Source organism: Microtus oregoni, unplaced genomic scaffold (assembly GCF_018167655.1).
Source record: "Microtus oregoni isolate MIOR12 unplaced genomic scaffold, Mior012 000018F_ref0000195, whole genome shotgun sequence".
NCBI lineage: Eukaryota > Metazoa > Chordata > Mammalia > Rodentia > Cricetidae > Microtus > Microtus oregoni.
Window position 1 is genome coordinate 29,329,117 of NW_024543077.1, and position 23,807 is coordinate 29,352,923.

The 23,807-nt window shown below is 39.0% G+C and overlaps 1 pseudogene; it reads right to left on the reverse strand.

The window, feature by feature from the left end:
• LOC121458803 overlaps nt 1–5,485 on the reverse strand; it is a 50,176-nt pseudogene extending 44,691 nt beyond the window's left edge.
• Between the last annotated feature and the right edge of the window lie 18,322 nt (nt 5,486–23,807).

Sequence of the window (23,807 nt, forward strand, 5' to 3'; positions counted from 1 at the left end):
CTATCAGCCGTTTTAGATTCATATGTTGAAAGTTTTTTATTTAGGTCTGTACTCCATTTTTTATTGGATTATTTGTTCTTTGATGACCTTTTTTTTAGTTCTTTGTATGTTTTGAAGATCAGTCCTCTGTCCAATGTGGGGTAGGTGAATATATTTTCCCATACTATAGGCTGCCTGTTTTGTATTGTTGATCATGTCCTTTGGTTTACAAAAACTTTTGCTTCAGGAGATCTCATGTATCACTTTTCTCAGTGTCTGTGCTTCTGCAATTATAATTTGAAAGTGGTCTTCTTTACCAATGTGTTCACGTGTACTTCCAATATTCTGTTTTATGTGGTTCAGTGTTTTTGCCTTTATGTTATGGCATTTGATCCACTTGGGCTTGAGTTTTGTTAAATGATGATAGATGTGGATCTACTTTCACTCTTCCCCACATTGATATTCAGTTATGCCAGCACCATTTGTTAAATATGCTTTCTTTCTCCATTTTATATTTTTCATGTTTTGTCAAAAATCAGGTGTAGTAGGTGAGTGGAGTGATGTCTGGGTCTGAGCATCAGTTCCATTGGTCCTCCTATCTGTTTTTGTGCCAACACCAGGCTCTCGTCAGTACTGGAGCTCTATAGTAGATTGAAGTCACGGAATGTGATGCCTTCAGAAATTACTTGTTATGTATGATTGTTTTGGCTATCCTATATTTTTTTGGCTTTTCTATATGAAGTTGAGTGTTTGTATTTTGAGGTCTGTGAAGAATTTTTATGATATTTACATGGGGATGTTATTGAGCCTGTAGATGGTTTTTGGATAGGTTTTCATTTTTACTATGTTGATTTCTATATAACAAGTTCAAGAGACATCTTCCCATGCTCTGGTGTCTTCTTCAAAGATTTAATGTTATTTTCCTACAGTCCTTTCACTTCCTTAGTTAGTTATTGCATAATATTTTATATGATTTGTGGCTATTGCTAGGGGTGGCGTTTCCATCATATTAATTCTCGCCATCTTTCTTTTTCCAAAAATATTCCTTATAACCACCTTCTATCTACCTTCCTGATGACCACTCCCAATCTCCTGATAACATAATTATACTCCAACTTCTAAAGGCACTTTTATACAAAACATAAAAGTAAACGTATGAGAGATTTGACTCTTCATGCCTCTCATATTTCACTTCATGCTATCCTTGGAGCTTAAATACATTGTTGAAACTGTTAGTAGTTTATGGTTCTGGTTTGAGAGCCAAATTGTGTTTCTTTCACAGGCCTTTTTAATGTTTTGGCTGTTTTCAGGGAGATGTTCTTTCTTTATTTAGTTCTAGATTCAGAGACATTTTTTTTTTCCTTTGGCTCTGGTTTGAGAACCAAGGTTGGAATACCATTTCTGTAACCAATAAGGTTTTATCCATTACTTTGCTGGTTCAAACTAAAATAAAAAGAGGTATCCTGATGCTTAAACAGATTGTTGACACTATCAAACATTCTTCTACACAATAACTGATTTTGGTTAACTGACTGTAAGTGGCTTAACATATTAAAGAACAATTTAAAATAAGCTCCCAGGGACTGGAGAGATGGCTCAGTGGTTAAGAGCATTGCCTGCTCTTCCAAAGGTCCTGAGTTCAATTCCCAGCAACCACATGGTGGCTCACAACCATCTGTAAAGAGGTCTGGCGCCCTCTTCTGGCCTTCAGGCATACACACAGAATATTGTATACATAATAAATAAATAAATATTTAGAAAAAAAAATAAGCTCCCAGTTTTTTCCTCAGGTCCAAAAGATTATGATAATATGCACAAGCTTTCTCAGATGATTACACACAAAGCCTTACTCCTATATGAAGCACAAAACATTGTGACACTGAATTAATTTATAGAATTTCACTACTGTTGAGGGAGCTGCAGGCTGCATTCCTGCCATCTGGCTCCTGGCCCTCTGGATAGCTTATGCTCCGAAATAACAACACACAAACTGTATTCATATAAACACTGCCTGGCCCCTTATATCTAGCCTCTTCTGGCTAACTCTCAATTCTTGCCTTAACCCATATTTAGTAATCTGTGTAGCCTCAGTTTTACCGGGAAAGATTCAGCATGTCTGACCTGACGGCTTGCATCATCGTGTCTGCTCTGGAGAGAAGTGGCATAGCATCTGAGCTCACTTCCCTTCTTCCCAGCATTCTGTTCTGTCTACTCCACCTACCTAATTTTCTGTCCTACCAGGTCCAAGGCACTTTCTTTATTTAACCAATGACCTTCCTCCATCACACTACAGTATGATTTTTTTCTCATCTTCTTGAAGAATATACAAATTAACTTTAGAGTTTCTCTACAGGAGGGCTCATATTATGTATTTGGAAATGATTGTAAAAAAGGATTTACCACAGATTCCACTCACAGGTATCTCTAGAGTATGTTTCCTTTTAAGCCTTTAAGAGTACATGGGTTTGCAAAAGCCTTATGGAACTGATTTTGTTCATATGGTTTCTTTTAAGTATGTGTTCTTCTATGGATTTGAAGAGAACCATGTTGTGCAAAGGCCTTACCACATTGATAACATTCATAGAGTTTCCTTCTCTCCAGTATGTTGTCTTTTATGCCAGAGAAGACTATTTTGATATGCAAAGGCCTTACCACATTGACTACATTCATAGAGTTTCTCTACAGTGTGTGTTCTTTTATGCTATTGAAGGTGATTATGACGTGCAAAGGCCTTACCACACTGATGACATTCATAGGGTTTCTCTCCACTATGTATTCTTTTATACTTTTGAAGATTACTCTGATCTGCAAAGGCCTTACCACACTGATTACATTCATAGGGTTTCTCTCCAGTATGTGTTCTTTTATGATTTTGAAGAGTACTGGGTCGAGCAAAGGCCTTACCACACTGATTACATTCATAGGGTTTCTCTCCAGTATGTGTTCTTTTATGGTATTGAAGGTGACTGTGAAGCGCAAAGGCCTTACCACACTGATTACATTCATAGGGTTTCTCTCCAGTGTGTGTTCTTTTATGACTTTGAAGAGTACCACGTTGAGCAAAGGCCTTACCACACTGATTACATTCATAGGGTTTCTCTCCAGTGTGTGTTCTTTTATGACTTTGAAGAGTACCATGTTGAGCAAAGGCCTTACCACACTGATTACATTCATAGGGTTTCTCTCCAGTGTGTGTTCTTTTATGACTTTGAGGAGTACCACGTTGAGCAAAGGCCTTACCACACTGATTACATTCATAGGGTTTCTCTCCAGTATGTGTTCTTTTATGGTCTTGAAGGTGACTATGACGTGCAAAGGCCTTACCACACTGATTACATTCGTAGTGTTTCTCTCCAGTTGGTGTTATTTTATGCATTTCAAGATGATTTTGATAAGAAAAGACTTCATCACATTGCTTAATTTCACATTTTTCTCCGCTATGTGTTTCTTCTTTCCTATGCAGATGAATGTTATAAAACAAGGCTTTAGCACAATGAGAATATACTGAAACATTTTCCACAGTTTTATTCAATCCTGCAAGGATAATTTACACATGTAATAGCTTTACCACATTCAATACACTGTTGAACCTCATATCTATATGAATTAACTTCATATTTTTTCCAATGATAAAAATGAATCTGGGCTGGAGAGATGGCTCAGTGGTTAAGAGCACTGCCTGCTCTTCCAAAAGTCCTGAGTTCAATTGCCAGCAACCACATGGTGTCTCACAACCATCTGTAATGAGATCTGCTGCCCTCTTCTGGCCTGTAGACAGAATGCTGAGAATACTGTATACATAATAAATAAATAAATCTTTTTAAAAAATGAATCAAATATCAAGGTTTTTTAACTTGTTTAAAATCAAGTTTTGTTCTCTCATTAGGTGTCATTTTCCATCAAGAAAAATATTTGTGGGGCTGGAGAGATGGCTCAGTGTTTAAGAGCATTGCCTGCTCTTCCAAAGTTCCTGAGGTCAATCCCCGGCAACCACATGGTGGCTCAAAACCACCTGTAATGAGGTCTGGTGCCCTCTTCTGGCCTGCAGACATACACACAGACAGAATATTGTATATATAACAAATAAATAAATATTTTTTTAAAAAAATAAAAATATTTGTGCTATAAATTACATTGTGCCATGGTTTATCTTTTTATCTATAACTATACCTGTATTTCTTCTAGGATATTTTTTTACATTTTTGAAAAGAACTGCACACACGGAGTGCTTCACCAACTTTACTGCTTCATAATTCTACTATACTATAAATCATTATACATATAGTAAGTGAACTTAGACATCTGGAAGTATTTGCATAGACCTAGAACTCATTTTTTTGTAATGTAAGTTTGTATTTATGTATTAGCCATGATGGTAGAAAATAAATTAACTTTGTATTTTTGGATGAAATTCAATATGTATACTCTACATGAGAACTACAGTTTTTCTTCTTAATTGTTTTTAAGGAGAGGTATGCTAAATCTTTCCATAACCCTATGCTCATACACTTGTGTCAGGAGTGATATATATATATATATATATATATATATATATATATATGTATATATGAAAAGAATAATAGTGAATAGAAGATTTCCACAAAGAATCCTCAAGGTTTGACTTTCACAGACTTGTGGTACAGATCTTAAGGTTTCTCCACAACAACTGCCCCTTGACCCCTGACTCACCTTCTCTCATTAAACTTAGCATAATCACCAAAAGTATATGAGTAATAAAAGGCTTACCATGGGCTACTGAATTAGTAGAAAGTTTTGTGGCTATACTCATCATCACTGAAATATGTATACATTTTCTGTCATAAAACAAATGAACCAGCAGTTCTACAACATAGCTCTCATGGTGCTATGAATCAAATGGTGATATCTGGTTAGGCATTGCTTCCTAGACTTTTTCTTAAATGAAGGCTTTGCAGATGTAATTCACATACATGAAATTGAGGTATATGGATTTGTGAGAATTTTATAACCATCAATGCATTTAAAGCTGTGCTTATTTACACTGCTGCTTTTGTTTAAAAGTTCCAGAACACATTACAAACTATTCAAGGGAAATTGTTAGGAACTTGCACAAGAAAATTACCTTGCATGTCTTTTAGAACATTGACAATGTTCTTTGGTGTTCAGGTCTTCCCAAATGTATCCTAAAATACGGTATCAGAATATATATGTTATATTATATAAAATTGTACAACAATTAGCTCATTATCTTAAGTGCACCTAAGAACTATGACTGTGTTGTTCACCTATTCTTCTTCATCTAAAACAAATTACAGAAAAAAATCATTAACTAAAGAACAGTTGTCTGTCATATTTTGAAACATGAAGGAAATTCATTTTCACCTATAGCTGTGAGGTTCCTGTAGGTCTCCAGTATCACATCTTTGTAGAGAGTTTTCTGGGAAGGATTCAGTAAATCCCACTCTTCTTGAGTGAAGTTGATATGCACATCATCGTAGGTCACTGTCTTCAAAAATATACCATACATGTACACAATGTAAGCATGACAGTGAAATTCATACTTCTTTGAAAGTATAGTTTTATGATTCTGGTGTTCCCCATTATTATTCCATAACATAGACAGCCACTTTAGAAGGAAATTGAAAAGGTGAATCAATTCTGTTATTTCATATACCCTTTGTATAGAATACTAACTTATAAGAGCAATATCTATTCACAGGGAGAGAAAAAAAGAAAAGATCAACAGTACATTGTATGCATAAGAAATTATATAGAAAATTAATGACTACAGAAAGAAAAAATAGATGGACAAACAGGGTGAATTGATGGATTTTGCCTATAACCACAACACTCAGAAAACAGAGGTGGGTATATTTGTGTCTGAGATGAATGACAGTCAAGTCTATGCAGTCACGTCCAGAAGTGGTAGAAGTATACATTAAGACCATTCTCCATTGCAAACCTCAATGAAACAAACAAAGCCATAGAAAAAATAAAAGGCTTTTATTGAAGTCCCTACAAAGAATTGTTTTCACTTCAGGTCTGTATTCATCTTCCTGACACCTGAATTACCCTAACATAAACTGCAATACCAATAACATTTTGTAGAAAAAGAACTGCCTGGGCTGAAGAGATGGCTCAGCGGTTAAGAGCATTGCCTGCTCTTCCAAAGGTCCTAAGTTCAATTCCCAGCAACCACATGATGACTCACAACCATCTGTAATGGGGTCTGGTGCCCTCTTCTGGCCTGCAGGAAAACACATAGACACAATATTATATACATAATAAATAAATAAATATTTTTTAAAAAAGAAAAAGAACTGCCTGTATAAAACAGTTACAAGTGGACAGATGAAAGCACTAGAAATATAAATGTTGGTCATAAATAATCAACACAGAGCTGGAGAGAGGGCAGAGTAATACAGCGCTCTTGCTCATCTTCAATGGAGGTGGACACATTTGCCAGTACTTGTGGGGATTACAACTTTCAATTTTTCCAGGGTCAAGATTTCTGATATCTATTGATCACTCTCATGACCAGATATCCCTATAGTACATATCTATGCAGACATATAAAACCATCAAATTGATTTTACAAAAATCAAAGCAAGCATAACAAGCAAAAAGATGTTCATATAGCTGCAATTTAATGACTCAAAATACTCAGGCAGTATTAATGTTATCATTCCATGGAATGGAACCCTAGCAATCTGAGTGATACTCTCTGTCAAATTTTAAAATTCAAGATAAGAATGAAGCTCAGCACAGCAGCATATACTTGACATAAAAAAATACCTGCATTCCAGGGCCATCATCCAATAACATAACAACAAATAGAGCCAGGAATGATGCCTCCCTTTACTTTCAGGAATTTAGAGCCACACAATGACTCAGATAAGCAAACAAAACAATTAAAACACTAGGTTACCAAACTCCTGAGCACTGAACAACAACTGTTTCTGCTATATCTTCTGTGATTTAGAGATTGAGCCTATAATGATGGTAAAAGCATTTCAGTTTAAGTAGAAAGTTGGCTGATTAATGTCAAGCACAACACGGTAGATTTAAATGTCAGGAAATTACTTGAGGGTATTGAGACTCATAATATACAATGAGGAATTTCATCTAGAAAGGCTTCTCCTACTAAAGATCCATAGAAAATTGAAAACAAACCACTAAGGAAAGAAATTTGTTCAAATACATGATCATTTCTGGGAGGTTGTTCATTCAGTCAAGTACATTCTGAACCCAGTCACTATTGGCTCATGGTAAACAATGGAAAAAATGCATTTAGTCATTGCAATGATTCACATTTAATGATGCTTGAAGAAGGATGCTTAAAAGAAACCCAACACCTGCTCAGAATTAAGAAATAGATGTTTATTTATTTAGTAGTAGACTCACAAATAAGAATCATGTGCTTGAACAGAGATCAAAAACCGAGTAGACTCACAAATAAGAATCATGTGCTTGAACAGAGATCAAAAACCGAATCACACAGCCAGAAAAGAGGCCAGACTCATGCTCTACGTTGGCATATATAGTGTATGAAGCCATGCACCAATGGGTGGGAAACCACTGGCTGTAAGGCTTCCTACAGCACCTCCCCCTTTTGGTTAAAGACGAGTTCTAAGCCCAATACACAATTATATACAATAAGAACAATATAGTCAATAATCATCCTATCCTAACTAGTTTAAGTCTTGTATAATAAATAACTTGGCCATGTCATGAGAGGAAATTAACTGTAACTATCTAGTCTTCAACCCCATCGAAGATCTGAGAAAGGACATAATATTACTTGAGTAAGCAGAAAGTTCAATCAAGCAACTTTCAAAATGTGCAACAAATTACAGAGACAACTGGCTACCTGGGCAATCATGCAAATTCTCATTTGCAACATTGAAGCAACCAACTTTGGCTAAGACCTAGAATAACTGACACACCATTTTCAGAGGTAGGAAAATTTTCAAAACCATCTTACCTCGTCTTGTCAAGATTTCACAGATTTACTTATCTATTTTCGGATACCATGTATCTTTTTTTTTTTTTTTTTGGATTTTTGAGACAAGGTTTTCCCATAGCTTTTGGTTCCTGTCTTGGAACTAGCTCTTGTATACCAGGCTGGCCTCAAACTCTCATAGATCCACCTGCCTCTGCCTCCCGAGTGCTGGAATTAAAGGCATGTGCCACAACAGCCCGGCGCTGGATTCCATGTATCTTGTCAGTGGTGGAGACATGACCATGCCTTTGCCCAAAGTCAGTTTTGACAACAAGAAAACAAGTTCTCCATGCAAGAAAAGAGCCCATATCTTCCCTCAAGTCTGCCTTAATAATTCTGACTCCTACCTGGCCAAAGTCCTTTAAACCTCTAGGGTAATTCTCAGTCAGGTTGTTGTTAGCTGTGTCCTGACTCCAAGCAAGCTTTATTATGAGAACATGATCAAAATGTCATACCTTTTCCCCCTTCTTACTAAATAAAAAGTGAAGAATTTAACTAACACAGTAAAGCTATATACAAAACATACAACAACTATATACAAATATATATAGAAAAGAATGAACAATCAATTTGTATTTGGTAAATTTAGAAAAAATACTTTATTATCTATCCTATTTGGTAAGTCCAAAGTGTTGTACCTAAATCATTTTTTATCCCAACCTAAAATAAACTTTTTATTTCTCTTAAGCTTACATATTTCGTGCTAGTTACTAAGTTGTTTCAATTTGGTAACAAGAGAGAGAACCACAATTATCTAGTATTTAACTCCATTAGAGACCTGAGAAGGATATAATACTACCTGAGTAAACAGAAAGTATAGTGTTTATCTATCTCCATGCAGAAATCTCAAGTTCAAATAGATCAAAACATAAAACCAACCACACTGAACTTCAGAGAAGTGAAAGTGGGAAGTACGCTTACTTGAACACATTGATACAGGAGACCACTTTCTAAATATAACCCCCGCAGCAGAAACACTAATAGCAATATTTAATAGATGGGACCACCTAAAACTGAGAACATTCTGAAAAGCAGAAGAAATGTTTAATAAAATGGCAGCCTACAGGATAGAAAAAGGTCTTCTTCAACCCCACTTCAAACAGACGGCTGATATCCTAAATATATAAAAAGCTCAAGGAACTGGTAATCAGAAGAACAAATAAGCCAATGGGGAAAAATTGTACAGGCTTAAACAGAGAACTCTCAACAGATGACTATAAAATGACTGAAAGACACTTAAGGAAATGCTCAACATCCTTAGCCAGTAAAGAAATGTAAAAACATCTCTGAGATATCACCTTACACCTGTAAGAATAGCCAAGATCAAAAACACTGAGGACAGTTTATGCTGGAGAGGATGTGGGGTGAAAGGAAAACTTCTACATTGCTGGTGAGAATGCAAACTGGTATAATCACTGTAGAAATCAGAATGGTGATTTCTCTGAAAATTAGGACACAACCTACCTCAAGACCTAGCAATAGCACTTATGGGTATAACAAATGATTCTCAATCATATCACAAGGGCATGTGTGCAGCTATATCCTTATCAGCACTATTTGTATTAGCCTGGTAACAACCTAAACACTCCCTGACCAAAGAATGGATGAGGAAAATGTGCTGCATTTACACAATGGAGGACCACACAGCAGAAAAAAAAATAATGACATCTTGAAATTGTAGGCAAATTTATGGATCAAGAACACATCATACTGAGTGAGGTAACCCAGACCCAGAAAGACAAACATACAATGTCCTCACTCATAAGTGTCTTTTAGACCTAAAGCAAAGAAAACCAGACTACAATTCTCCACCCAAGAGAACCTAGATAACTAAGAGGAATCTAAGACAGACATACATGGATCTAATCTACATGGAAAGTAGAAAAAGACAGAATCTTTTGAACTAATTGCGGGCATGGAGATCATAGGAGAAGGTAGAAGAGGGGAGGAAGGGAAGAGAGCAGAGAAAAATATATACCTCAATAAAAACAATTTTAAACAACCAAGAAATGACAAAAACAACTGACAGCCTGGACAGTCACCCAAGATTCCACTGTACTGTTGGACTTTTAACTTTAGCCTGTAAACCTAGAAGATATGACCAAGTTTCTGTAAAGCAGGAATTTTGAAGGATTGTCCTGCTTTGCCATGGCAATGCTCAGCTGTCACTTTCTTCCGTGTCCTGCCTATCTAACTTGGACAGTATACTGTCAGTAGTTAACTCAAAGGGCAGTTTCTTGCCAGTGCCTAACTCTTGCCCGCAAGAAAGTTAACTACATTTAGTCATTTCTATGATAGCCATCATTTCTCTGAAGTAGACTGGTGTTGTCAGGAACAGACATGTCTTGCCTTAAAAGCCTTATATAATCATGACATCTTAAATGCCATATTTTGAATATGAAATGTTTGATGACTTATTTAAATGTATTTTTGGTCAGGGAGTAATGGTCATGCCTTTAATCCCAGTACTTGTGTGGCAGAAGAAGGTTGATCTCAGTGTGCTCCAGGCCAGGCTGGTCTACAAAGTGATTTCCAGGAAAACCAGAGAAATACAAAGGAACCCTATAATGAAAAAAAAAAATGAAAATGAAATGTCTTTTTGTTTCACCTTGAAAGACTCCCTAACATGACCATAAGTATGATTATAATATGTAACTATTAACCTGTAATTTTATAATAGCTTATAATAGTAATTTTAAGGACAAGAGATTTGTTTAACATTGTAAAGTGACTTGTTGGGCACACAACAATACATAAGAGTAGAAATAGATTTACAGAATGTTTTATCAAAAATAATTTTGAATTTGCATGAATATACACAAATATGTTATTAAGATTAGAAATATCTATAATATAACAAAAATAATCTCAAATATGTATTAATATACAAAAGCCATACTAATGTAAAATATATATATATATATATTTTTTTTTTTTTTTTGGTTTTTCGAGACAGGGTTTCTCTGTGGTTTTGGAGCCTGTCCTGGAACTAGCTCTTGTAGACCAGGCTGGTCTCGAACTCACAGAGATCCACCTGCCTCTGCCTCCCGAGTGCTGGGATTAAAGGCGTGTGCCACCACCGCCCGGCTAATGTAAAATATTTAATAAAAATAATTGTTTTTATTTAAAGTGAATTGAGTAATCTATCATTTATCCTATAATTTATACATCTTCCCATTTTCTTTTCAGAACAAGATACCTGAATATAAGCTCCTTTGTTTATATTTGTTTATATGTTTTACCATTACTCCGAGTCACTTGTTACCACCTCCACCTCAAGGATGACATAAATCATGACCTAATGCATGACCAAACTGCTTCCCCCAACTCTTGGAAATATGGGAACCATGTTTTAAAAATTATTTTTTGATGTCTATGGGCAATGGCATCTATAAGGGTTTCTGAAATAAACTTAGGATAATTTCAAGTCATGGGAGCATTGCCTGTATTATCTCTTGTCCAGTCTTTGTGTAATGGGAAAGTGGAGGAATTATCTCAAGTTCTGGCTAGTGTAGTACATGAGTACCATCTTAGATAGTAATCTTGGACTTGTCCTGAATAATACATAGCCCAAAGCTGACTTTTGGAGGGTAATCAGTTTAGTGGCATACCACACTCTAGGAGGAATCAATGGCATGGGGCCCTAAGCCCCTGTTTAAGATTTTAATGGTCACTGCTAAGAATGATCATGGTTTACAAGAAATATTCTGTCTGTGTGTATGTCTGCAGGACAGAAGAGGGCACCAGACCTCATTACAGATGGTTGTGAGCCACCATGTGGTTTCCGGGAATTGAACTCAGGACCTTTGGAAGAGCAGGCAATGCTCTTAACCACTGAGCCATCTCTCCAGCCCCTAGAAAACCTTTTAAGTGCTGTATCTAGTAAAGCTCAAAGAGGTTAAAGGAGCATAGTTTTTTATTGATATACAGAATTCAAAAACTAAATTTTAAGTTACTTGATAAAGATTTAGACCGAACATCATGAACAGTAATTAAGAAGAACCCTTTTATAAAATTAGATTTTAGATGTAGTGCAAATTGATCTTATTCATAAAATCTGTAGTCAGATAGTAGGGCTGAAGGCTGAAAGATTAGAGAAGCACAGCATCCAGCCACTAGTTCTTAACTTTATGAAATTCGCAGTCCAATATGGGAGCCCACGTGTGACTCAGTTTCCATCTGGAGTCATTTCAGACTTAAAGATTCCATTTGTGTTCAAGCATGTCTGCTGTTCTTCCAGTAACCTTGGGGGCTGTGAGTAACATCTGTGTTTCTCAACAGAAAAAGCATTTTGCTCAGCTGAAAATGACTATTTTTTCTATTAAGCTATGGGCTAGTGTAGGCCAGCCAGGGGCACTCCTTGTTAGTGATTAGAAGCTGCCGAGCTGAACCAGTTAATTCACAGGTTTGAGTTGCCTCAAAGCACAGTGCAGGGAGATGGGGAGCTGACTGTACTGCTTTTTTTTTTTTTTTTTTTTTTTGGTTTTTCGAGACAGGGTTTCTCTGTGGTTTTGGAGCCTGTCCTGGAACTAGCTCTCGTAGACCAGGCTGGTCTCGAACTCACAAACCGCCTGCCTCTGCCTCCCGAGTGCTGGGATTAAAGGCGTGCGCCACCAATGCCCGACGACTGTACTGCTTTTTGATCTGCCTTTTGACTGTGTTTAGTATATATGCTGGCTGAGAAATAAACTCAGGCTGCTTTCTATTGACCTTTCATCCTCTAGGTCTAACCTATGATTTTGTCTTCATTTCTCTTAATCTAACTTTTCCTTTGCCTCAGCATCCCCTCCAAGGGAAGCCCTAGATAAATGTTGTTGGACTCACCAAATGGGGTATCCTGTCTCTGTAAGTCCTCAGACTGAATGCTGTTTCTACAAAACACTCAGCTCCTCTCTCGTACCAACTTATATTCCTCTCTCTGCCCAGGCATGCCACTTCCTATCTGCAACTCCTTGATGGAAGCATGAAGCATGTAAAAGAATGCAAGCTGAAGGAATTCTGGAGATAAAAAACTAGATAAATGAAAAAAATAAACTGGAAAATTAAGGTGACGTCTATCCATCTGTTGCTTCTACTCTGTTTGTTTGTTTGTTTGTTTGTTTGTTTTTTCGAGACAGGGTTTCTCTGCGGCTTTGGAGCCTGTCCTGGAACTAGCTCTGTAGACCAGGCTGGTCTGGAACTCATAGAGATCCGCCTGCCTCTGCCTCCCGAGTGCTGGGATTAAAGGCGTGCACCACCACAGCCCGGCTCTGTTGCTTCTATTCTGGACTGAGGTAGAAACCACTGTCCACATGCAAATCCTTTTCCTTTACCTGCAATGGATATTCAGTTTCATAACTCAAATTTATAACTTTGAAACTAATGGTAGAATCATTTATTTTAAGATTTTAAAGGTGTAATGTAGGACAAGTCCTACAGAGAAACACTGTTTCTAAAAATTTTAATAAAATGAGTAAAAGAAAAATAGCATCTTGGATACAGCCAGAGGGGAAATGGAAGGAAATGGGAGAAGTACAAGAAGTCAGTAAACAATATCATGTGAATTTGGAAGGAGGTTACTCCGACAATTCTACTTAATTGGAACACAGTTTATCTCAAGAATTTTACTGCCGGGCGGTGGTGGCGCATGCCTTTAATCCCAGCACTTGGGAGGCAGAGGCAGGCGGATCTCTGTGAGTTCGAGGCCAGCCTGGTCTACAAGAGGTACTTCCAGGACAGGAACCAAAAAGCTATGGTGAAACCCTGTCTCAAAAACCAAAAAAAAAAAAAAAACTTTACTAAGAGCACAGTGGCCTGGGAACTGATAACCATAGCTCCATATGGTGAAAGGGCTGAGTTCTTGGGCCTGAAGCAACCCCTCCACAAAGGCCTTGGCACCAGACCATTACCAGCTCTCTAAAGCATATTCCTGGTTTTAGAGAAGAAGCTCTGTTTTATTATCAATACTTGAGGTCTTAGGGAAACTCACATGGCTTAGCCCCCAGGCTGTTACTAGATCTCCTAGAAATGTCCCTTATCCCTCCCTGCCTGAGGGAGTAAATAAAACCCTTGCCTGATCAGGTAACTCCTCACAACTATGTTTTTCATTACAAATATATGTCACCTGGTGTCCTATAGCCCATCTGGAAGAACTGTGCTTTTCTTAAGAAGAAAACTGGAACTTTAAGGCACATTAGACCTTATGGTTGTTTAGGAACCTGTAAAGCCTCCTTGAAAAGCTTGATAGAGGCTTTTTTTATATGGGGATGTGCCTGGTGTCTGGGTTTAAATCAGTGGTGGCTTTTCTGTAGTAGTTTGGAGCTAAATATCTGGACAATCCAGTTGAACAAAGTGTGCCCTAGCATCCTAATATCTAACAGCACTGATTAAAACACATTTATCATCTGGGTGATTTAGAGGCAGTCCTCCCTCAGCGAATTCTACTTTGTGAGACTGAACTATTTCCAAGGCATTGGAAAATCCTTTATATCAGCAATTCAACTCTTCTATGTGGCAGCTTAGAAGTGCACCACTACCCAACAGGTGAGATGCCTTGATACCGTTCACAAGTTAAACACAAATGGATATTGTGTGTAAATTGAAATGCAAAGTGCTCAATTTGGAGAAGATACTGGAGAAACTAGGCCTATCTGAGTATGACGTATTGAAGTTGAGAAGAAAGATGTTTGTACACACAGCACCCTGCTCCCAATTCGCTAAGCAGATTAAGCCCACAGCATTAGGTCTACGAATTAACAGGACCACATGGGACTTCACTAGGCAGGGAATATGGCAGCAGGTTTCCACACCAATGCGCAAGGATGCACCTGGCTGTCTCCCGCACCTCACATTCTGCTCCTCCCCATCTGGAGACAGCATTCCCTCACTCAACATGTTGTGGTTCCCCAGATCGCCAAAGCTCTCAGATAGTCATCTCCCTGCAGCAGCAACTTCACCACAGCACAGGAGACAACTGGCACAAGCTCCTCCACAAAGCCGAGTCTGAAGGCGGGTGCCCGGATGAGCCCTGCACTGTTTCTGACTGGCAGGTGACCTGGAGGGTCTGATTGGCTGGTGTGGTCTGAGTGGCAAGAACACTGTCCACAGGGCTACAGTGTGCTTAAAGACACAGTACAGTGATTCCTGGCCATTCCTTCCACCCCAGTCAAAGATCTTTTCTAGATTGGCCAAGCTTTGCATTTCAATAGCACTTGCCCCTTGCTCCAAAAGGAGACACTGTCACAATCTTGCACCCTTTTCCTCCAGGACACAATGTGGTTAGCTAGCTTGTACTGTGAACTGTGCTGTGCTAGGTGGATGCAGTGATTTCTTGTCCTACAGGGGGACGGGTGCACAGAATATTAACAGCTAAAGATAACTTTAAGGTCACAAAAGATGATTGTTCTCTGGCTTCCTGCAGAGGCCACATGAACTGAAGGTACTTTTTACGTGGTTTTCACAGGGATTTCACACAACAGCAAAGAGAAAAGGAGGAACCACATCTTAAAAACCATATAAAAAGTACCTTCAGTTCATCTGACGTCAGAATGAAGCCACAGAACAAATATTTCATTTTGTAATTTTAAAACTCTCTTTAGTTCTTATTATTCCAGGCATCCTTACCTCTGTGGGACAGGAATTACTCCACCCACCTAGCACAGTGCACTGTACAAGTCACACAGTGTGCTGGAAGAAAAAGGGAAAGTTCCTAGGAGTGCAAGAAGACATTGACTGCTTTAGGAGCCAGGGGCAAGTACTATTAAATGCATATGTTCTCAGATCTGGAAAAGTTCTCTGTTGGGGTGAATGGATTGGACAGGAACCAGTATTCTGTCTCTTTAAGCACACTGTACCCCCCTATGGGTGGTGCTCTAGCCACTCCGGAATCACTAGCCAATCAGCACTCCAGATGACCTGCCAGTCAGAAGCAGTGCAGGTCTCTTCCTGGCAGCCGCCTTCAGTCTTGGCTTTGAAGAGGAGCTGGTGACAGGGGATTCCTGTTCTCGGGTACAGTTGCTGTTGCAGGGAGACGATGAGCTGAGAACTTTGGCAAAATGGAGAAGCACAACATGGTGAGTGAGGGAATGCCGTCTCCTGATGGGATGAGCAGAAGGCGAGGTGCGGAAAACACTATGTTGTTACCTCCATGGGTCTGGGTGGGAACCCGCCGCCATATTCCCTGTATTGTGAAGTCCCTCATGGTCCCTGGTAACTCATGGGCCTAGGGGCAGGCCTCTGAATAACTTTGCTCTGTGGCTTCATCTGCTTAGAGTATTGGGAGCAGGAATCTCCCAAACTCCTCCGTAGTCATCTTCAACAGGGTTCATGCATTTATGGATACAAGTTGCAAAACTCAGAGAAGCCTCATTTCTCCAGTATCTTCTCGATATCGAGCACTTTGCATTTAAGATTTAAATATAATCTGAATTTATATATAAATAATATATATAAATTTATATATAAATAATATATGTAATGGAGGTTATGAAAGGCATCTCACATGTCGTGTAGCTCTCCACTACTGAGTCATAATGTTGAAGAGTAGAATTGGTGATACAATAGATTGACCAATGCTTAAAAAATAATTAAGTCTGGGGCTGGAGAGATGGCTCAGAGGGTAAGAGCATTACCTGCTCTTCCAAAGGTCCTGAGTTCAATTCCCAGCAACCACATGGTGGCTCACAACCATCTGTAATGAGGTCTGGTGCCCTCTTCTGCTCTGCAGGCATACACACAGACAGAATATTGTATACATAATAAATAAATATTAAAAAAATAATTAAGTCCCACAAAGTAGAATTTATCAGAGGGAGAACTGCATCTAAAACACCCAATATGGGGGCTGGAGAGATGGCTCAGTGGTTAAGAGCGTTGCCTGCTCTTCCAAAGGTCCTGAGTTCAATTCCCAGCAACCACATGGTGGCTCACAACCATCTGAAATGAGGTCTGGTGCCCTCTTCTGGCCTTCAGGCATACACGCAGAAAGAATATTGTATACATAATAAATAAATATTTAAAAAAAAAAAAAAAAAAAAAAAACACCCAATATGTAAGTACATGCTAATTAGGGCTGGAAGAGATTAGAATGCCTGTTAGAATGACTGTTCACCAGGATTGTCCAGATATTTGACCCCAAACCATTTTAAAGAAGCCATCACTGATTTAAAGGCGGTGATTGTGCACACCTTTAATTCCAGCACTCTTGAGGCAGAGGCTGGTGGATTTCTTTGAGTTCAAGGCCAGAGTACCAGGACGGGCTCCTCAGGTACTGAGAAACCCTGTCTTGAAAAATCCCCGAGTTCAGGGATTAAAGGCGTGCACCACCACCGCCCAGCAAAGATGCTATTTTTCTTCATTTTTCTTCAGAAGCTTACTAGGCATGGGATGTGTCTTCTGCAACAACTCCCCACCCTATCTTTTTTATCTTTTACTTGTCCAGTCCAGACTTTCCCCTCCCTTGTGATCTTCACCTTAGAACCCTGTCAGCCTGCCATGCTGTGGTGGCACAAACCTTTAATCCCAGCACTCGGGAGGCAGAGGCAGGAGGATCTCTGTGAGTTCGAGGCCAGCCTGTTCTACAAGAGCTAGTTCCGGGACAGGCACCAAAAACTACAGACAAACCCTGTCTCAAAAATCAAAAAACAAAAGAACCCTGTCAGTGAAGAATGACCTGCTGTAACAGGTCATGGGCATACTTGAGAAAGTAGTCTGTGAATATTTTGCCTAAATATTTAGACTGGCAACTTGCCTGTTTCTGTTTCAATTGTTCAGAGTATAATCTGGACAACTATCCTAAGGGATACTTATGGATAACAGCATATATTGAATACAAAATCTGTCTAACCTAGCTCCCCTTGAGCATTGGACACAGATCAATGCATAACATCATTAAAGAGACTTTTCTTTATTAATCTTCTACGTGTGTGATGTGATTTCTCAGTGGGAAGGCGTATTAATTCTAGAAGAGCTGCATTTCCATCCTGATAGAAATATTGTTTCTGATGAAACTTCTGTTAGGTTGACTCAGGTGGCCTTGGTCCTCGTCTGTCGCTTTCCTGGACAGTGACCTTGAGTATCCTTTATATTACACCCTCAAAGTTCTTTTTTTTTTTTTTTGGTTTTTGAGACAGGGTTTCTTGTTGCTTTGGAGCCTGTCCTGTAACTCACTCTGGTAGATCATGCTGTCCTCGAACTCACAGAGATCCACCTGCCTCTTCCTCCCGAGTGCTGGGATTAAAGGCGTGCGCCACCACCACCTGGCTCACCATCGAAGTTCTTAAATGACTGTACCAGTTCACAGTTTTAAAATTATGTATTTGCCGGGCAGTGGTGATGCATGCCTTTAATCCAAGCACTCATGAGGCAGAGGCAGGTAGATCTTGGTGAGATTGAAGCTAGTGTAGTCTACAAGAGCTAGTTCCCAGACAGGCACCAAAGTTACAAAGATACCCTGACTCAAACAAAACCAAAATAATAATATAACGCATTTGAGCCATGTAGTTGACTGCCAACGCAGTCACAGGAAAAGGATTTGCATATGGAGCATTTCTTCTGTCCTCAGACCACAATAGGAAGAATAGATTATTGTGTGCACTGCGGGGGCACAGCATAGGCTATCAGCTGTTGCAGCCACCACTATGAAAAAGGGCCTGACTGTGGTAGCAGGAGTGGTTTGTAATTGCCCAGCATGTGTAAATTAATGTCATGTGAATGAACACAGAGCAGATTGTGTGGGTGTCCAGATTAGGAAGGTTATCTTGAGTCAAGGAACATTGAATTTGCAATTAGGCAACTATCCTCTGCAGATATGCTCGATCTTTGTTTATTGATATATATTGAGCTCTACAATTTTCTTTGCTTCACTCCCTGCCTCTCCACTCCCACATTCAACCCTCTCCCAAGGTCTCCATGTTCCAAATTTACTCAGGAGATCTTGTCTTTTTCTACTTCATACTTCCCATATAGATTAGATGTATGTAAGTCTCTCTTAGCATCTTCATTTTTGTCTAAGATCTGGGATTGTTGTTTGCAGGCTGGCTTTCTTTGCTTTATGCTTAAAAACCACCTATGAGTGAGTACATGTGATAATTATCTTTCTGTGTCTGGGTTACCACACTCAAAATAATGTTTTCTAGATCCATCTATTTTCCTGCAAAATTTAAGATGTCATTATATTTTTCTGCTGTGTAGCACTCCTTTGTGTAAATGTTCCACATATTTCTTTCTTTCTTTTTTTTTTTTTTTTTTTGGTTTTTCGAGACAGGGTTTCTCTGTATCTTTGTAGCCTGTCCTGGAGCTAGCTCTTGTAGACCTGGATGTAATACATTTTTCTTATCCATTCTTCTATGAAGGGGCATTTAGGTTGTTTCCACATTCTGGCTATGACAAACCAAGATTCTATGAAGATAGTTCAGCACATGTCCTTGTGTTATGATTGAGCATCCTATGGTTACATACCCAAAAGTGGTATTACTGGGTCTTGAGAAAGGTTGTTTCCTAATTTTCTGAGGAATTGCCACACTGACATCCAAAGGGACTATACCAGCTTGCATTCCCACCAGCAATGCAGAAGTGTTTCCATTTCCTCACAATCTCTCCAGCATAAGATTTCATCGGTGTTTTTAATCCTGGCCATTCTTTCAGGTGTTAGATGGAATCTCAGAGTTTTGATTTGCATTTCTCTGATTAACGATATTGAACATTTTCTTAAGTGTCTTTCACCTACTTTAGATTCCTCTGTTGAGAGTTCACTGTTTAGGTCTGTACTCCATTTTTTTTGTTGGATTATGAGTTCTTCTGGTGTCCAATATCTTTTTTTTTTTTTTTTTTTGGTTTTTCGAGACAGGGTTTCTCTGTGGCTTTGGAGCCTGTCCTGGAACTCGCTCTGTAGACCAGGCTGGTCTCGAACTCACAGAGATCCGCCTGCCTCTGCCTCCCGAGTGCTGGGATTAAAGGCGTGCGCCACCACCGCCCGGCTGGTGTCCAATATCTTGAGTTCTTTGTATATTTTGAAGATCAGACCTCTGTCTGATGTGGGGTTAGTGATGATCTTTTCCCATCCTGTAGGCTCTCGTTTTGCCTTGTTGACCATGTCCTTTGCTTTACAGAAGCTTTTCAGTTTCAGGACGTCCCATTTAATTGTTTCTCTCAGTGTCTGTGCTACTGCGGTTATATTGAGGAAGTGGTTCCCTGTGCCAATGCCTTCAAGTGTACTTCTCAATTTTTCTTCTATAATTTTCAGTGTGGCTGGCTTTATGTTGAGGTCTTTTATCCATTTGTACTTGAGGTTTGTGCATGGTGATAGATGTGGGTCTATTTTCATTTTTCTACATGCTGATATCCAGTTATGCCAGCACCACTAGTTAAATATGCTTTCTTTTTTCCACTTGATATTTTTTGCTTTTTGGTCAAATATCAGGTGTTCAGAAATATGTGGATTGATATCCGTGTCTTCTATTCAGCTCCATTGGTCTTCCTGTCTGTTCTTATGACAATACCAGGCTGTTTTCAGTACTGATTGAAGTCAGGGATTGTGAGGCTTTCAGAAGTTCTTTTATTGTATAGAATTTTTTTGGCTATCCTGGGTTTTTTGTTTTTCATATGAATTTGAGCGCTGTTCTTTCAAAGTCTTTGAAGAATTTTGCTGGGATTTTCATGGGCATTGTATTCAATCTGTAGATTGATTTTGGTAAGAAATATGATGGATTTTGCTTGACAGAGTTATGTCGACTCAAAGATTTGAAAAACAGGCCATTGACTAACTCTATTTGTCAGGTTACAGAGCTCAGCAGTCAACATATGTAAGGGAACCATCAATTTGTCTCTTGTTAGTGACATCCCCTCTCCTAAGAAAGGGCCTACTCTTTTTTAAAGTCCATACAGAAAATTTTATTTAATCCTAAAAGTGCATTTTTTGGTGTATTGAGACAGGGTTTCTCTGTAGCTTTGGAGCCTGTCCTGGAGCTAGCTCTTGTAGACAAGGCTGGCCTCAAATTCACAAAGATCTGCCTTCTTTTGCCTCCTGAGTGCTGGGATTAAAGGTATGCGCCACCTCCGCCCGGCTAAAAGTGCATTATTATCATCACTTTAAAGATCACTTTTTGGTATCAGTTTCAAATACTTTATTTAAGTGTATTGCTGCTCTTATCTCTGTTTCTGTTCTCCAGTGTTTCTAAGTCATTGATAGTTTCATTTGATTTCTTTCAAGTTATGTTGATTTCTATGTAGAGAGAGCAATGTCTCCTATACATTAGGCTTGCCTCATGCTATGTAATTGAGAATTGTTTTGAACAGCTACCTAATCCCACCTCTGCTGTCCTGTTCTGGGGAGACAGTACTGCAACTCCTTCCAGGTTTGTCCCTCACTAGTCAGTGAGAAAGAAAAATAGAGCAGTTAATGAGTGTCTGCTAGTCATTCTGGCTTTTATTGGGGACTTAGAAATGAAGAGGGATTGGTATAAGAATTGAACTCAATGGTCAACTTTGAAGCTGGTGGAGACACAGTGCAGGAAGTGAGAGGTTGCACTGTGGTTAAGGGCTTTCCTCCTTCAACTGAGATTACTTATGTGGAATCAGTCAATTGTGATGATGTATGATTGTCCTGATTGACCATTGTGTGCAGTCCACAGACAATGGCAATCTGGGTATGGGACTGACCTTATCTTGAAATCTAATTGTGATATATACAATATTTCATCAAAAATAGATGATCTGGGTAAAATGTTGTGTCCCTGCTTAACAGGACTGTTACTTTTCTGGATAAGATCTTCATCTTTAGGGAAAATACATGAGAAATATTTATTGTGCTCTAATACAAATCCTTAGTATCTGGAGCACATGACCATATAGTGTGTTTCAAGTTTTCAAAATAATTTTTGAGATTAAAACTTCATCATGTCCACATTGTCTTTGCTCCCTCCAAGCCGTAACATATCCTGATTGTTTTCTAATTCATGGTCTGTTTTTGTGTAACAATGGTTACAAAGTAACCACAGTCACACAGGAACAGTGATTCCTTTATGACTGTGACCTGTGTTTGTCTTTAGGATTTCCCATCTCTGAGGGAATGGAATGGCTGCACTGGAAAGTGAGTGTGCAAGCAATGTGCACACAAAGGACCCTGTGCTTTGGATGAAGAATAGGATGTGCTATAGGGGAGTGGAATAATGTGTACTAAATACAAACGTTCTAATCTAGGCCCCTGTCTTCTGGGCTGGGAGGGCAGAACTGGAAGGACTGTGCTGTCCGAGTCTTTTGATATCTGATCCTTCTACAGAGGAGCGGCTAATATTTTGAGGCCCAGCGACGTGGCCCTAACCATTAAGGAATTCTGGGAAGGGTTAGAAATGGGGAGTACTAGTAGCAGACAGTTTGTGGGTTCTTTCCATGATTCTATTCTGCATCTACAGTAGGAGTTGAAAGGAAGATCACAAGCTATACCATGGTGAGTGTTGGGTGTTCAGGTCTGTTGAACTGTCATTTCTGCTGTGACTTGGACTGATCATGAGCCAGCATGTAGTTATGTTGGTCTATGTGGTTCATGTTGGCAGTGGGCCTTATTCTCTGAGCCTCCCTGTATATGAATTTATTGGGGCAGGGGGGTCTCTGGAAATTCAGGATGTGATCGTGATTGTCTAGAGTACACACATGGGCACTGCTCTTGGTGTGCAGTGGGTAGAGAGATTAGAAAACTGAAGGTCTAGATTCCAGAATTTCTCAATATTGCATTCCAATTTCAGGTTTGTGTTATAAGGATTACAAATAGTTTAAGAACTGGTAGGAAATGATGATATTGACCTTCTAGCAATGCATCATCAGAATGCTTTTAATGTGATCCTGCCACTTGCTGCAATGGTGTGATCCAGTGAAGCTTACTTCCAGGGGAAAAATGAGTTTCTGATCTGCAGAGATTTCTCAGGTGTGCATTGTATTGGACAGGTAGATAGAGCATAATCCACATCTTGGACCATAATCCATGTAGCAGAAAATAAATTAATTCATTTTTCTTTGTTTTCCATAAACAACATTCTCCATGACACATTATTTTAAAAAGCCCCATCCCTTTTAAATGAGTTTAAGAAAATAAACAAAATCCAGCTCCTACCTCCTTATTTCCACTTCTTCCCATTCCTTCCAAATAAAAGGGAAAAATGTAAAGATAAAACCAAACAAGAACACCTGATAAATAAATAAAAAAAAAACACTGCAAAACTTCCCAAAAGAAAGTACTGTATTTCTCTAAGGTAAGTAGAATTCACACTGAATCCACTGGGAGTGAGTTCTTTCTGGTACAAAAACCTGCAAAGTAAGACACTCAAGATAGAAAAATAAACAAAAAAGCAAACAAAATAGTTCACCAAAAAAACCTGGAGAGGCTGGAGCCCTGAGGAAAGAAGGGTAGCGTGTGCCTAGACCTGGTAAATCAGAAGCAGGCAGGGACTGCAAAAGACAGAGAGAAGATGAGGGAAGAAAATAAGCTGAACAGATTGGTGCCCTTCCAGAACTCTGTGTAAAAGAAGTTCTTCTACCACCCGTACCCACCTACCCTTGAGCAGTCCCAAAGAGAGTGAAGTGGAGCAGAGAACAGGAAACAGTTTGCACATTTGAGAAGTGTCTGTTGAATCTCCATAGGAAATATGTCACACCTGCCCCATTCCCTGGGCCTCCCCTACTGCCCAGAGGAGGTCCCTACAGTTAATTTTGGGATTCTCCCCCTTCCACAGTATAACTTTTTTTTAAAGATTTATTTATTTATTTATTTATTTATCCCTGCAGGCCAGCAGAGGGTACCAGATCTCATTATAATTGGTTGTGAGCCACCATGTGGTTCCTGGGAATTGAACTCATGATCGCTGGAAGAGCAGTCATT